A 17,466-nucleotide genomic window follows, 5' to 3' on the forward strand; every position below is an offset into this window, starting at 1 on the left:
TGTACCTTTTATCTGGAGCTGCAAAACGGACAGATAATATCTGTGAAAAGCCGTATCACCAGTGGTGAGACTTAGAATCTGGTGATGGATGCTCACCCAGAGCGCCACCCTTACAACAATAACATATGCTTTTCATGCTCCTTCGTAACCTCCTAGTTTTGAAGGACAGTATAAAAAAATGTGGAGACTCTGTTTTCTTCAGTGATCAGCATCAGGAATTGTAATGGTGCCTTTGTTTCTCTTAAATGGTTTTATCCAGCACAGAAATGCAGGCAGGCAACTTGAAGTACAGCTGTGTGACCACTGGTTTCAAGGAGTGCTACAGACATGTTTGCATTCATCCCGCTGCAGGATCAGTTCTTGGTCATTTATTTCACTTGGGTGTGCTTGCAATGAAGTGAGGATGAAAATTGCTTTATATTATGTTAAAAAGTAAATGGACGGATAAGAAGGAAAAATGATGCAATCATCCGAAAAATTATTTGAAAGAGCAATAAAATTTTACCAGCCAAGGGAAAAGGAGACATGGAATGCAAACCTACAGAACTTGTCACATGGTTGTGTTTTTTTTAATAAGAGAGAACTTTTTTTTAAGTGAATGGATGATTCACATGGAAAAATACGTTCTATGTATTCATCGTCTGTGGGAGAGTACTGTTACAACATGCATAATGTGGTTTCAGAGAGAACAGTTTGGCTTTGTAATAAAGATGTGGGCTTCAGTGGTAAGAAAAGTCTATGTTACTTTAAAAATCTGTCAAGCTTCCAGAAATAAGACTTTCTTTAATGGAAAAATACAGCATCGTTATACCCAAGCTGTTATTACGACTTGGTCTTGTCATGCAGAGGAATCCACGGTTGGTTATCCATGCTACTGAATCATTTGATAGTCTCTTTGAAAGATACCATCCCATCCATTTTATAACATTATAGTTGCACAGCTACCATGTAATCATCTTCCCCTTCACAATATATGAGGGTCATAACACTGCAGTGGGCAAAAATGTCCATAACCTTAGAATTTCATTGTTCCTTCTGGGCTATAAACCCCATACCTACATCTGCTATTGTGCTTACCTTCCCTCCTGCATTCATTTATTCAATGGAAATCTACTGGCAAATGAGCTTCTTATTCAAGTTTCGAAAGCTAAAAGCTTGTTTCACGGATGCAAAGGGAAGCCCAAGTTCATTGCCTCATCCAAAATCCATTCCGTCAATGATTGCATCTGATGGGAATGCTTGAACCTGTGTTTATTCACCACGGAGTATTTGTACCCAGCACGTGGGGAAGGTACGTGTGGTCCTGGGTGTATGTCAATGTACTAGCATGAGAGAACCCCCAGTGTTTTAGTCTGAGGCAACTTGCTGAAATGGGTAGCAGAGGTACAAGTAGGATCCAGCTTCTCCATAACCCAGAACTGAACGCAGATGAGCACTGAATTGAAAATAAATGTATCAAGTCTTTTTTTAATAGCCTTCTCTGAGAAAAAAAATGTAAAAGGATGGCATTTATCACTTTGGTTGTTTACTTGTTTAAAATATTGCAAATGAAGTGTTTTGCTGTAGCAGATGTACAGTTATTGCTTGTATAGCATAACTTGGGCTGTTCTGAATTTCCATTCCTAGGTATGCTACTATCTGGAAAGAGAATTTTTCGGTATTTGCAACTAAACCTAGTTACAAGTACTTAGAGAAATTGAGAGATATATTTGAAACAAATAGATGAACTGGAAAATGGAAAAAAGAGAGAAGGAATCTGTTACTGAAAAACACCCATTACCACATTCATCATTCCTGCATTTCAGGCCTGCCAGAGCCCAGGACAAGAGAAAATAACTTGTTTAATTCATTAAGAAGCAAAGCAAAGATGAAGCATCATTTCTGCTCTTTGATCCTAACTTCCTGAGGATTAATGTTCATAGTTAGACTGAAGATGAAAATGTCCATATGCCTCTCATCCAATCTGAAAAATCAAATATGCTTCATTTCCCCACAAAAATAAGATACCAGGAAATCTTCAAGTATGAAGGATCCATTGCCAGGTATTGTAGGACAGCAGCTATATTCCTTCAACATTACTTTCCTGTTAAAAGGTATAAAGAACGCACACTGGCAGTTTGGCATGTCTTTGACCCAAGCTGTAGCTTTGTTCAGTAAACATCACTGACTACACTGTAAAACATATATACATATATACTTAGCTAAAAAGGCAACCTTTTAGTAATATTTATATTCATGACTTGTATCAACAATCTTGACCCAGACTGAAGTAAAATCTCAGCAGCCAGCTCTAACGCATGCGTCATACAATTTGGAAAGATCAATATTTTGACACTTTTCTTTTAGCTAAGCCTCAAATTAAGACCCAAATCCTATTACTGAATGTTGCCATGCTCTTGGTGGGATGCTGTCTGCCCCTGCTCCCAGTAATTCAAAGCCCCCTTTATAGCAGAAGTTTATGAGGATCTATTTAAGATAAAAGAAACATGGGTTCCTGTTTCATCTTGGGTATCTCTCTAGGCCAGGGGAAATTTAAGTCAGATAGAAAACTTCACAGATGCAAAAAGTTCCAGTTCCACAAATGGAAGCTATGCACAAGTCCCCTAACATGGGACAGCTGCACCACATTTGGCATGAACTGGAGTGTGCAAACCAAGCAGTGTCCCTAATGATGAAGTTTCGAGGAAATGGCCTTAATTGGACTCTTTGAAAATGCCGAAGAATTGAGGAAAACAAATGAGCCAATGATGACCATGGAAACAAGCCACCACAGCTACTCAGCCAAAAACAAGTGAAGTGATGAGCTGGCCAAAACACCGAAGCAAAAAGAAGCTGAGCCTTCTTGTACCCACAATGCTCTTCTGTGTCAAAACTCATTCTAGCTACAGAGCAAGAGACCTGACTTCCTGTCCAACTTCTCACCCTCCTTTTGCCCTTCAAATTGTTTTTTAGAGCATATTATTTTATAAAGCTTTACAACTCCCTCCCTTACTATGAGACACCAAATACTGATGCTCTCACTCTGTAAAAACCTCACCTTGTACAGACAGACCCTCCGATGTTAATAGCTTGTTTGAGCAAATAGTAGTGTCAGGAGTTCAGGATCTGGCCAGGAATAGCATACACATGTAGCCTTCAAATCCTCATCAATATGCTGCTCATCATCTGGTCCCCACGAGGTAACTGCCGCTCTCTTTGCATCACCTCACTTATTCCCACCCAATGCTCTCTGTCCTGTCACTTCACTTGAATTACAAACAAAGAAAATGACATCTCTGAGATTTCAAAGCTTTGACTCCAGGATCAAGGAGTTACATGTGAGGATGGTGGAGTATGTCTCCCCTCTCAGGCACTGCAAAAGGTCTGGTGGGTGGTCAAGAGCCCATGCCTCAGGAGAACAGGGACATGTGGGTACTGCAGGTACCTGTGCCACAGCACTATCCACATCAGCTCCTTCAGCTGAGTTGTCAGGAGACCCAGACGCCCAAGCCTCAAGCAGCCACCGTTGAAGGACTACACAGTACAGCTCTACATTTTAAGCAACACAGCAGGCTGATATTTAGCCACCTGAATAATACAGACTGACTGGACACATGTTCGATAAAAATCTACCTTTTTCTGAAACGTGATTTCATCCACAGCAGAAATATGGAGCTCTCTCTCATCCCTCTAAAAATCATTTAAACTTTCATTATCAGCAAGGGGCACCAGCGACACCCACTTGCTTCTCATCTGAGGGTTGGAGTGGGATCCAGGTGCTGCTGAATACTGTCAAACTGTCATAAATATTTCCAGTATCAGGTCTCTGTGTTCAGACTCTTCAAACATATGCTGACACAAGCCAGAATCGTACTCAGCGAGGCTCCCTTGGGACTTAAGGTAAATTTGTGGGTTTGTGTTTGCTGAGCTGGGCCTTTTGCAGCACAACTTGGTACTCAAGACGAATGAGGAGCTGTCTCCAGGAAAAATGGATTCCTGGAGACATTTTCATTGATTGCTTTTTTTAATAAAAATACTGTAAGTCTAGAGCCCAAATCCAGCAAACTGCTCCAGACTGTGAACCAGGCTGCAAGTTCATGGAGGAGAGCAGATGGAGGAGCAGGGAGGACGTGTGCTCGTACTGCCCTGGGGATGGACACGTCTGATGGGGAATCCCTAGATAACAGCTCGGGTGCTCTTACAGGGAGCAGTCCCTGAGTAATGAACTGAAACAGCCCCAGGCATAAGGAAGAGTAGGGTGTATAACCCTCACCCCAACAGCTCTCCTTCTCTTCTGCACCCACAGCTGCCAGCCCCACTATCTCAGGACAGCTTGGAGCCAGGCCAGGAAGACAGTCCTCCAGGACTGCTAGCAAGAAGGAGAACTAAACCTGGGTGTCCCAGACTCTTGTTGACTGTTCTAACTGTAAGGTTATCACACACAATGGCACTTCAAGTTGCCTTCAGGGAAGTGGTCAATGGTATTTCTGCAAGAACAATCCTGCCTGTGTATTAAGCATGGCAATGGCTGTGGGGCAGGAACATTTTGCTTAGGATCCCACCTGGCCTCCACACCCCAAGGTGACATCTGTGCCAGAGCTGGGGCAGCTCTAGGTCTGCGTAAACATGCAGGTCCAGCAACTTTAAAATCAGGAACTGAGGAAGTTTTGCAGTCAGGTATAAACATGCTTCTCCTTTAACTGAGTCCTCTACTGGATTTAACTCCAAGTTGTTTACCTATAGACTGCACACAATGAGGTAACACACGTGGAAAAAAGTTATTCAATTCTCCAGGTGCTATGGTATAATAGAAAAATCATATCTGACATCTAGTGAACATCAGCAACAGTAACAGCTGTTGGTCTTAAATGAAAGCAGGAGTGCTGACACTGCAATTTACAAGTACAATATTGTACATTATCTGCACGTGTCCCTCTCCCACTCACCCAAAATTAAGCCTTCTGGGAAGACATCCAAGAAAGAGTACACCTAATACTCAGGCCTCTTGTCTCCTGTGACAAAACCCCATAGAACGGAGCAGATTTAAGAGCAACAGAAAACTAAAGCAAAACAAAGAAAACCATTTTTAAGAGCTACGCTTAGTGCCAGAAGGCTAAACAAAGACTTTATCTACTCCCAAAATAACAAATTGGTCCAGTGCCACGAGTAGTCTAGCAGTTCTGGAAAGCCAACAATAACAGATACCTTCGGTTAAACATGACCCCTTTACAGAAATTCACCATATATGACTTATTCAGACAGACAGTAGTAAATGAAAAGTCTGTTCCTCATCTATACATGAAATTATTTATAACACAGTGAAATTCTGGCAGTAGAGTGGTATATTGCACAATAATTTTATTTCATATTTATTTTTCCAACATTTCTCTCCTGAAGTATAGTTGAACCAGGGAGAAAAGAATCAAACTACAAAATATAACATAAATTCAAATGCAAATGTCCTGCTAAGACAAACTAAAATAACATTGAAACTTGACATCAATTATTTGAAAAGATCAGAGCAATAGATGTGAGATGATGTAAACCATGTTGTCCTCCTAGTCCATGTGAAAATAATATCTTCATATATACGTACGTATATGTGCGTGTGCATGTCGGCACATGTGTGTGCATTCTGTACTGACTTGTGAGATGTTCTCAGGCAAGGAGGAGTAAAATAAGCCAGATGAAGGCATTAGGGTGGAGGTAGCAAAAAACTGCCAGTCAGAGAGGAAAATAAAGGATTAAGCAACATGGTACGTGCTGCATTTTCCATACGGTGGGAGCAGGAGGAGCAGAGAGTCAATGAAAACATCAAAATAATATCAGGAAGTGTTTGTATAAGTGTGCTGGTTTTGGCTGGGATAGAGTTAATTTTCTTCATAGGAGCAGGTATGGGGCTGGTTTGGATTTGTGACCAAAATTGATATTGATAATATAGAGATATTTTTGCTACTGCTGAGCAGCGTCAAGGACTTTTCTGATTCTCACACCAACCCACCAGCAAGTAGGCTGGGGATGCACAATAAGTTGGGAGGGGACACAGCTAGGACAGCTGAGCCAACTGACCAAAGGGATATTCCATACCATACGATGTCATGCACAACATATCAAGCTGAGGAAAAAGGAAGATTTTCAGGACGTTTGGAGTCATGGTGTTTGTCTTCCCAAGTAACCATTACGTGGAAGGAGCCCTGCTTTCCTGGAAATGGCCTGCCCATGCGAAGTAGTGAATGAATTCCTTGTTTTGCTTTGCTTGTGTGTACATGCTTTGCTTGTGTGTACAGGTTTTGCTTTACCTATTAAATTGTCTTTTTCTCAACTCATGAGTTTTCTCACTTCTACCCTTCTGATTCGCTTCCCCATCTCACTGGGGGAGAATGAGCAAGCAGCTGTGTGGTGCTTAGTTGCCAGCTGGGGCTAAACCATGACAATAAGCTAGTGAGTTAGCCCTACAACACATTACTGACATGATTAGTATAGAAAACACCAGGAAAGGATTACATTTACACAGATTCAAATATCATTTGAAGTTACACTAGCTAAAACAAGCAACTCCAAGGACAACTGACTTTCCTCATTTGAGAAGAACTTTTGTTGGTTGTACAAGTACAGAGCAACAAGAGCAGTGGCTTCATTTCAGCTAAGCTGTCAACAGTCTCCACTCACTGAACGAGGCAACCCATCGCTTCTCCAATCGTAAAAGCTCATTTCAAACAACAAGGCCCTAATGGTGTGCTCAACAAGGCCCTAATGGTGTGCTGAGCATTCCCCAAACATCCACATGCAAGTGCAGGGGCTCCATCCTCTTTGGTAAAAGCCTCACTGAGCTGGCATAGAGTCTGCTTGAGCACATACAGTCCTGCTCCTGAGCTAACAGCAAAGTGAACAAAACATGGGTGAACAGGCTATAAAACATCTGGCCAAGTGGCCCACTTATTGCCTGGCTGTGAATTGCTGGGCTGGAAGCAAGGAGAGAAACTGGTAGAAATCTCTGACACCTCCAAACCTCCAAGGTCCCCAGGTGTCCTACAGTTATGAGATTTGGTGTCCAATCTGCACAACTGAAAATTGATCTAACTGGCCTTCCCAACATCTCTCCAAATGAGAGATGTACTCCTGAAGCACACCAGCACCTTGAGAACATTTTCCTGAAATACCAAATGGCTAAAAGCAACTCAAGTGCAGTGAGACAGGAGGGAATTTGTACGAGAGGTCTTCTGCTGTGTGCACTGAATTCAGCAAGTCCTCCCTTAACGCAAAACAGTCACAGGCTGATGGAATCTACCACTGTTCATTATCCTGAACACATAATTATCAGCAAGAATCTCATCCAATGGTTAAATCTTCATCTCTCAGCTAATTTCCCTATTGGTTTTGGCACCAGACTCAAATACACCACAGGCAATGGAATCACCCCATCCTCTTCTCTGATTTTTCAGAGACGACCATAGAAAGCACCATCAAATAATAAAAATTGTATTAAGATGCAAAGAGTTTTATTTTACCTTATGTCTTTTGCATTTAAAAGAAAAAAATCCTCTTCCATTTTGCATAAAATGACAGCTTTTTAAAAGAGCTAATTACTTTTGATTTCTGTTAACCTTCTTTCTGGGAACATAAGGCTGAATTGAAAACAGTATCTTGTTGCATGACAACAATTACATGTAGATAAATGAGAACAAATTTTAGTTGTGAATTTCAGGCCCATGTAACTATTCTTAGGACACTAAAAGCTGATTTTAGAAGAACGTGTACAATGGAATGGGCCTTGAAAGCCCTAATTCCTACCAAATAGCCACAAGCTGGAAACAAGACTCTTATTTCTGTTGTAAAGCAAACACAAAGGTCAGATTTTGGAATGCAAATTTAATATGAAGGCATTTTAATACTGCAATACGTCCTGAAAGTTGTCAGTGCCTAGTTTGGTTTTGCTCCATTGCTGTTTCTGTGGGGTTTGGCCTGAGTCCTGCTGGGAATTTGATGCTGGAAATACTTACGTTGCGGCTTACTGCAGGAACAAGGCTGAAACCACGTATGGTGAAGGAGAGACAGACAGAAGGCTACTTGCTAAATGACCAGCACCATAACAGTAACACCCAGCATTTCATCTTCAGACTAGTAGAGAATCATAGAATCATTTTTGTTGGAAGAGACTCTCAAGGTCATTGAGTCCAACCATTAACATGATGCTGTCACTAACCCATGTCCCAAACCACCACATCTATACGTCTTTTAAACACCTCCAGGGATGGTAACTCCACCACTTCCCTGGGCAGCCTGTTCCAATGCCTGACAACCCTTTCCATGAAGAAATTTTTCCTAATATCCAACCTAACCCTCCCCTGGTGCAACTTGAGGCCATTTCCTTTCATCCTGTCACTTGCTATTTGGGAGAAGAGACCAACCCCCTCCATGCTACAACCTCCTTTCAGGTAGTTGCAGACAGCGATCAGGTCTCCCCTCAGCCTCCTTTTCTCCAGGCTGAACAGCCCCAGTTCCCTCAGCTGCTCCTCATCAGATTTGTGCTCCAGACCCCTCACCAGCTTCATCGCCCTCCTCTGAACTCTCTCCAGCACCTCAATGTCTTTCCTGTAGTGAGGGGCCCAAAACTGAACACAGGATTTGAGGTGGGGCCTCACCAGTGCTGAGTACAGGAGGACAATTATGTTGACCTTTCATTACTGAGAGGATTATAGCTGCAATCAGCTGTGATAGCGATAAGGCACTAAGCAGTTAAAAGTCATTGGCCCCACTCAGCTATCCCAGCATTTGCTGCTGTCATCCTCACTTTCCAGGTGGGGGAAGAAGGCCAAGGAGAAGGAGCAAAAACCTGTCCAGACCCTACTGAAATCCACAGGTCTCTTTTAACTGTCATTAGGAGGTTCCTGATTTGGCCTTAGCCTTGTCTAGACTAGAGGCTCACCTGCTCTTAGGAGGGTTTTGCAGCCCAGCAACACCATCAGAGCTCCACCAGTACGAGGGCCGGTGGCCACAGCAGCTCCAGCACAAGGTACGCCAGCCCCCGGGAGGAACGACAAAGGACCTTTCTGCTGTTCCTCCCAAACTGAGCCTCATCACCCAGGCTGCTACATGCACACAAAGCACAGTGTTAAACTGAAGGGCACAACATGATAATTGATGGTCTTTCAACCAAGAGTGGAAAGTTTTAGGTGATTTATATTGAGCTGATGATGTGTTCTTGCACGGAGCTCGAATGTGCAGAATAAGTCAAGGAGAAAAAACAATAGTGTGAGTAACCATGGATCAAAAATGACTCAGACATCACTGTGGAAATGTGTATACTTACATATACATATATCCATACAGACATTCATGGCTATATTAACTTCTGACATTAAATTCAGTCTCTGGAAAAAGAAATGCAAATTATTTTCAGTCAGAGTCAGAATAAGCCTTTTGGTGGTAGGGAAAAATCATCATTAACTCCTACAATTTCAATTAACAAATCATTTATTAAAGCTTATGAACATCAGAAATTCAGTATTTCTGGGCAGAATAGCACAAGCAGTACCATGACTTGCAAACGACACAGAAAATATATTTCTGCATCTATGAGCCAGTTTGTAGCTTAAAATCTTCTGAATTTTTAATTAATTTTTTTTCAACCTGATACTAAAACCTCTCTCATGCTGATGATCATCTCTTTCCCTTGTTTAGCTCTCATGTCTCAAACAGCATTACATGTTGGTTATTTGTCCTCATCCAGAGACCTTTTCCACTGGGACCTTTCCAATTATCTTCCTACTTATCTCTGTTCCAGTTTCCCTTATTGTTTTTCCCCCATTTACACATTCATACATTTACTATTTTTGCTCTTTTTCCTTCCTTTTCTCATTCCATGCTTCACACTTTCTCTTCTGCTTGTTATGTCTCCCCATTTATGCCTACGAAACAACCTCAATAATCTTTTATTTTTAAATCCTTGTTTAATCCCTACCTTCTAGACAGCAAATCTCAACCACTTCCCCTTCAACCTTTATTGAGATGTCTTCCCATTTGAACTTTTTGGTTAAGCAGGCTGTCTTTCTGACCTCCATACATGCTATCTCTTTTTTTTGGTGCAATGTATCTTTTAATTAATTCTACAGAAGAATCTACATCTAAGGAAGTCCAGAAATGATCCTGTGGTAGATGATGGCAATTTGCTCAGTTTTGAATTTTGTGCAGCAAACAGAGATTATTGTTGCCCAACATCTAGAAAGATAAACTGACTTGAAACTCAAAGTGGAATCAATAAGAAGCACAACAGCCTCGTTTCATTGCCTTGGTCAACGAAGTGTAAAAAAGAAACTGACAGCATAACAAAGAGAAAAGAGTAATTGATTTTTAAATGTATTCCAAAGGTGATATTTGTAATCCAATTAAAGAAAATACTGTAAATTGTTTGGGCTTTTTCCTTACCATAGAATTTCATTGTTATTAAAGCCAGATCTTGCTTTCTGCATGATAAAATACTTGTAGGTCTCCTTTAGGTTCTTGCATTGCTTTCTTTACACCTATATTTCTGTGCAAGAGAGATCTGTATTTCACAGGCACTGCTCTATCTTCGCAGGACAGTGTGTGCACTGTCACAGAGCGCGCATTACGGGACCGTGGTCGTCATAATCTGAATGCAGCATTAAAGACAATGAATAAGACAAGGGCTGAAAGCTGACCACCAGCACCATACAGAAGAGGATCAGACACCCTGTAGCTTCCCAGTGCTTCTGGATTTGTGCCAAGAGAGAGGGATCATTGCCAAGACTGTGTGATGTGCAATAGCTGGCCAACGTGGGCTTCTTAAGCACAGCTTGTTTTCACTCGCTGTGTGTGGAAGGAGTTCATAAATTGTTATCCAAATAAACCACAGAAAAGCAGAGTGCCTCACAATGATTTGTTGCTGATGATGTAGTTATATGAGCAGCCAAAGCCAGCATTGCCACTAGAAATGATTTTTTGCAAAGTTAGTTTTAACTGGGAATCATTGTGCACCCTGATGAATGCTATGGCCAACAAGAGGGATGGAGCATGGATGGGGATGGGAGCACTGCGCCAGGGGACCGGGGCAGCACCAGTGCGAGTGCTAGCTGAAGGATATCTCTGCTGATGATGGAAGGCAGCACCCCAGGTGAGCAGTTTCTGCTGGGCAACTCACATTGGATGCTCACTGTGCACTACAATGGCCTTTACCTTAATACAATCACAGAGACATCTCCAAGCACTCAGACTTGACATCCTCTCCTTGCTGAAACACCTGCGTATAATCAGCATTTCCATAGTACAGCTATTGCCTGTTTTTACTGGTTCAAACTATTATTCAGTGATAAAGGTAATTAAAATACTCCAACCAGTGATGATAACTGTATTAATTAATAATCAGCATAAGCTGATTTAACTTATGAGGTATTCTCTCCTTCTCAGATGGCACTGAGGTGAGCAGTTCAGCTTCAGTTCTTCCTAAAACACACGGGAAAATGTAGATGTGAGGTGTTACTGTTGTATCACATACCTGCCATGAATCCTGCATGCCAGGGATTTGGCAGAGACAGGAACAAGTCAATCCAGAGTTAATGGACATGCCTCCCCTTGCTCTTGTGGGCAGAGCCTGCTGCAGACACTTAGTTAAATTCAGCTGCAAAGTAGGAATCTCTTTTTTTCTTCAGATGAGAACAAGAACAATATGCAATCCCAGCAAGACCCTCTGCAGACAGTCAGGGTAATTAGAATACTGCTGGCTGCGAGGAGACATGCTAGAAGCTACAGCCCGGCCACACTCAATAGCTTATTCCGCTTGAGGCTGGGCAGGTTTCCTGCCAAAACATCCACTCCCTCTCCCTAGATCTGATGTTCCAAGCCTGGCAAAGGTGAGGCAACGTTGCATCTTAGCATGTCATGCTACCAGGGGAAGTGCCGCCAAAGACACATTTTGTAGCAGCTCAGCATCCGCAGAGGTGCCTTGGTTTCCAGCGGGCATCAGCACATTGCTGGGTTTACTGCTGACCACCCTCGAGCTGTTTCTGTGGAGTCTGAGATGCTTTTCCTTTGATGTGAGGATGCAGGAAACTCCACAAGGGGAACGCAATGCAACTTGGAAACCATCCACCCTCTTCTTTCTCACAGCAGCCAGCAGGGAGCCCTGGCCCAGGGCTGCCCGTGGCTCTGACGAAGTTTGCTCGCAGGTGATGTAACGGAGCCTAAAGCGAAGTTCCTTGGCAGGCAGGGAACGGCATGAACAGCATCCTGCCCTGGCACGGCTCCCCTTTGGGCTTCCTCTTCTTACCAGGACAAGAAGCTACACGCAGCGGTGCCAGGGCAGTGAAGAAGGGTTTAAGGTCCTAGCCATTACTGGGAAAGGGCCAATGGAAAAAAAAATTTTAAAAAAAAGTAAATTGAAAAAAAAAAAAACAAACCACATGGGCTCTTTTTTTCAGCTGAACCACTGTTTTTTCACATTATGGATTTAGCGAGGCTGCCATCTGCTATCTGGGTAACATCCTCCCAGCAACTCTCTCAGCAGCCTGATGGAGCTGGGAAGCTTTCTGAAAACAGCAGAGTCAGACCATTTCACCTTGCTATCCCCTCTGTGCCTGCTACCTAATATTAAACACATTTCCCTGCCCTCCTCAAAAATCAGTAATGGTATTATTGGAACAAGCTGTGTGGGTCCTCAAATTTTGTCCTGCACTAATGAAATCCTGTCAGTCAGCAACAGAGCTTATACATCGCTGAGATTACCAAAGCTCTTGCCTTCAGGTTTTTCCATGGCATGACATGAGGGATAATCTGGCCATGTGAGTGTACAGTGAATAAATTGAGCTTTATAAAAGAAATCAATACTTTCAACCTAAATCATGCTTTTTGCCAGGGAGGTGACATCATTACCAGTGCAGGTATTAGTATTCTGCTGAGCTATCATCTGAAATAGACCTCATGTTTTGCTAGGCTTTTCAGAAACCTCCATTCAAAACCTCAGAACCTGAATATAATAACTTCAATGTTTGGCCGAGTTTTTACGGTGCCATCACCTGAACATCAGCACCAGCAGTCTACATTGTGCTTTACCTCACTAAATGTATTTGGGATTAGATGCAAACCATGTGTTTCTTTCATCATTATGGGGTTTAGATAAACCTCACATCAGGCTGAAGTGTTGTGTGCAAGACCTTGTGAATGAATGGGAGCTCCCCGCAGGAGTCCAGATCCATCTCCATAGGGCACCAGGAACATATTGGGTCCAGAAAGCTTTGCTGAGCTGGACAGGTATCTGAGAGCCTCTGAGTCAAAACCAACTGCTCCGTCTCCTTAAAATCCCTCTAGCACCCATATTTCTAAAACAGTGGGCAGTTCCCCAGTTGCCTCCATTTCTGCCTGGAAGACAGACATTTCTCTGCCCCTTGGCCCCGCTGAGGCACATTTGTGGCACATCAGGCATGAGGGGACTTGTATGACACCATCTCCTGAATAACTTGTTATTTGCAGCATTGGCCTTGGCCACATGGAAACCAAGTTCAAATCCTTGGGCTGCAGCAGAGGTTTGAGCCACCGTCTCCCATGTGGTGGAAGATGGCCCCAGCTGTCAGGAGGTCGTTGGATAGGGCGGATGGTTCCCTCAGTCTCTCCCCATAGTGCTGCTATCCTGGGAGAAATAACCTGGATTCGCAGCAAGGGGAGGGGAACGAACAATTTGCATCGCAGCAGGTGTGTGCTCAACATCCAGCACCCGCCCTCCTCTGCACCCAGCAAGGGTGGGAAAGTGGCTCTGTCCTTATTCCCAAGTGGGACCTTTCCGGCTCTAACCTCTGGAAAAGGGGAGCACAAGTCTGATGAGGAGCAGCTGAGGGAAACGGGGCTGTTCAGCCTGGAGAAAAGGAGGCTGAAGGGAGACCTTATTGCTCTCTACAACTACCTGTAAGAAGGTTGTAGCATGGAGTTTGTTTGTCTCTTTTCCCAAGTAGCAAGCGATAGGACAAGAGGAACTGGCCTCAAGTTGCACCAAGGCAGGTTTAGACTGGATATTAGGAAAAATTTCTTCCTGGAAAGGGTTGTGAAGCAGTGAAATAGACTGCCCAGGGAAGCGATTGAGTCACTATCCCTTGAGGTGTTTAAAAGATGCGTAGATGAGGTTCTTAAGGACGTGGTTTAGCGACAATGTCAGGTTAACAGTTGGACTTGATGCTCTTGCAGGTCTCTTCGAATCAAAATGATTCTATGATTCTATGAACTACATCAGCACTGAGGAGCAATTTCTCAGCATCCCAAAGAGCCAGCAGTGCCCACCTCCCCCATTTGCCCAGACCCCAAGCGCTGGGTCACAGCCATCCCTAGGGATGAAGGATGGAGCTCAGCAAAATGTGGTGCTCTCCTGGCATCTCTGCTGCAAGCATGCTGCCCAGAAGTAATCTGGGTGATTCACTAACCTAAGCAATGATATATACAGGTGATGCTCAATCTCCCTTTGCAACCCTTTTTGTGAATAATATTAAATGCTTTAGTGCTTAAGGTGGGACCAAGAATTTCTCAGTGTGGGAAACATCTGGGATGCTGCAAAAGCCCAATACCTTTGAGGACTTGTGCTGATGCACACACATGTCCCTTGGCCATGACAGAACAAAGCAAATCCTTCCAATCAAAAGTTCAAATCTTGATAGTTTCTTAGTTTTAAAATCTTGACAGCAGAGAACTCTTTGCTATCAGTCCCTATATCTTAGGAATCAAGTATCGTGAGGTATAGTATTTAAAAATGTTCTATAAAAAAGAGATCTGGATAGATTTCAAACAGACTCACAAATCTGACCATTTATTTCTATGTTGAGAAGCATCACTGATACAAAGACATAGGTTAACAAAGATGAAAATACGGGTTTCATAAAATTATGCCAGCTTAGATCATGTTGCTTATTGGACACTCAAATAGCTATTTCTTATAATCACTAGGCAAATGAGGATTTTGTAATTAAATTTACCCTAGAATTAAGATTTCCTAGAATTAAAATAATTTATAAATATGACTAATGATAAATAAATCAATGAGCTCAGAAAGCACAGCCTTCTCATACTGAATGTCTCAGAGATCTGTACTTCAGATTTAAAGAGCTGGTTCAAGAATAATCACAGCTCTGGTAAACTCTAGAATTGTCTGCTCTATTTTTTAATTTGTGCAAATTTCACTGAGTTATCATTGTTGTATTTATGGTAAAATAAAAGTATTCATGCACTACTGAGATGCATGAATATTTAGATAAGGAAATTAGCTAAACACACATGCCCTTCCAGTACATGGCAAATCTGAATAACTCTAGGCATGGATTAATTTCAAGCTCACTTGAAAATTCCGTTTACTAGGGAAAATTTTGGGGATGGCCAGTGAGAAATTAGCCAAGGTAGCAGAGGAACTACTGTGAGGTGGCTGACCTTGAAAACTGGTAAATGATAAGCTCTAATGCTAGCTTTAAAACAATCTTTCATAATAGGAAAAAATAGCTAAATTATGCTCTTTCAACAACATAATTAAGGGAGCTCTATCAGTAGTAGCATTTGGATAAAACTAGGTCTGGCAAAAATGATGTCAGAATATGACTAAACCCCCTGCAAAGTAAAATCTGGAGTATGTAGAATAAACCTTCACAAAATAATAGCAAGGATTACCAGAAGAGCAAGCAGATTGACTCAGCCGTAAGCAGACGTGTGGGACCATGCTTACAAGATCAAACAAGGATAAGATAATCTCAGGTGAGTGGAAGGTATTTAGTGGATGCAAAAGGCTTGAAAACACTGATGTGTGACAAGTCTTCTGAGAAGTAACTAGGTCAGACAAGCTGACGATTTACTCAGCTCCCTGAAACACGGGAAACAACTTTTACATAAAATTGTGGCTTAGCTAAAACCTTGAGAATTTTGTTCTGAGATGATAAACATGCTTTGGGTCAATTTTACAAGTGAAAAGAGAACTGGTTTTGTGCACAGCCTGTGGGCTTTCCCATGGCCAAGGAAGCAGTAAAAAACAGAGGCACAACTCCCCCCTCACAGAGCTGCTGAATCAGCAGTGGAAACGAGCAGGAGCTGTTAACACACTTGAATCCTGTTTCTCAGAAATAAACTGTCCTAATTATTATTATTTTAAAAAAAAAAAGGCATAAGCCAGACAAAAAGTTGGCAGGCTGCAGGAGCCCCACAGTCTGCAGGGACCTGGAGTGATGGTTGGGTGGGAGGTCCCCCCTCCCAGGCCAGTGAGAAGAGGAAACACCTGAGATTTTGGGCAAATCGGAAAGAGGAATTTATGGCAGGCGTTAGGCAGGAACACAGGGAAGGATGGGACAGTGACCAGAGGATGAGGAGAAGGGTGAAGGGGGCAGTGGGGCTGTTTGGGCAATGGGAGGGATGCTCTGGGTAACAGGGTGAAGGAGTGCAGGAGAGCGGGGAGGAATGTGGCAGGGTCAGATGCAGGATTTATCTTTAAAAAGTTCTGAACTATGCCCTCAGGAAAGACAGAGAGGAAGACATCTGCTGAGAAGGAAGAATATGTATATTTACATATGTCTATATATAAAATAAGTATGTATTTGTAGATAATAAATATGTCTAGATTTATAAAATGTATTGATAGAAATAGTCCTTAGCAACAGAAATAAAGTATGTGGTGAAAAGTTTTTTGTTGGCTTTTGTTTTCCATCATTACAAGGTTTTACTCCTGAGTGTCATAGTAATGTGTTCCTTAATATTGTTCCTGTAGTAATGGACTTATCAGTATACTTATGTCTGTCCCTCATAGTTACTCTGCTTCTGACTGACTAAATATTAGACATGAGAAAATGAATTCTTGGATGTCAGGCTCTTTCCTAGCTCACTTAGCAGTGCCTCACTGCTGAAGAGAGCTTTATCTTGCACTAGTGTGGCCCCCTATTCACAATGAGAATTTCCTTTATTTGAGTGTGGTCAGACCTTACCAGAACTGCAAAGACGCTCTCTTCCCTTTGAGATCTCTGCTGTTTATTTTTTGTAGTCTGTAGGAAATGTTATCAAAAGGGAAAATCTAATAGCTTTGGAGACTACCTGAGGAGACACGGTAAATAAATTAGCATCATCACAGGTAGTTCCAGCAGGGCTGGGAGCAGGACAGGTTGGACAAGAGAGCACAGGCATTTCACGCAATAAATGGAGTCAGCCTGCTGTGACTCATATGCTTCTTATTTGTTTGCCTTGAAGAGATCCTCTCCCTTCTTGTAAGCTCCAAGTCATGAAACAACAGTTGCTGATACTTCTGCTTCTCATGGTGCTCCCTTCCCTCAAAACCTAGACTAAAATGTTTGCTATGATGTTTGAGGTCACACTCTTGGTCTTGCTCACGGCGAACACCACTTTGTTCCCCGGGAACTGGTTCCAGCTTTGCTTATGGAGCAGGACTCTGAGATGTGCACAAATCGCACACAAACTGGTCATTCACAATTCATTGCAAATGAAAAAAGAAAGTCATAAAAGGTAAGGAAA

This window comes from Caloenas nicobarica, chromosome 1, assembly GCF_036013445.1.
Source record: "Caloenas nicobarica isolate bCalNic1 chromosome 1, bCalNic1.hap1, whole genome shotgun sequence".
In the NCBI taxonomy this organism is placed as follows: domain Eukaryota; kingdom Metazoa; phylum Chordata; class Aves; order Columbiformes; family Columbidae; genus Caloenas; species Caloenas nicobarica.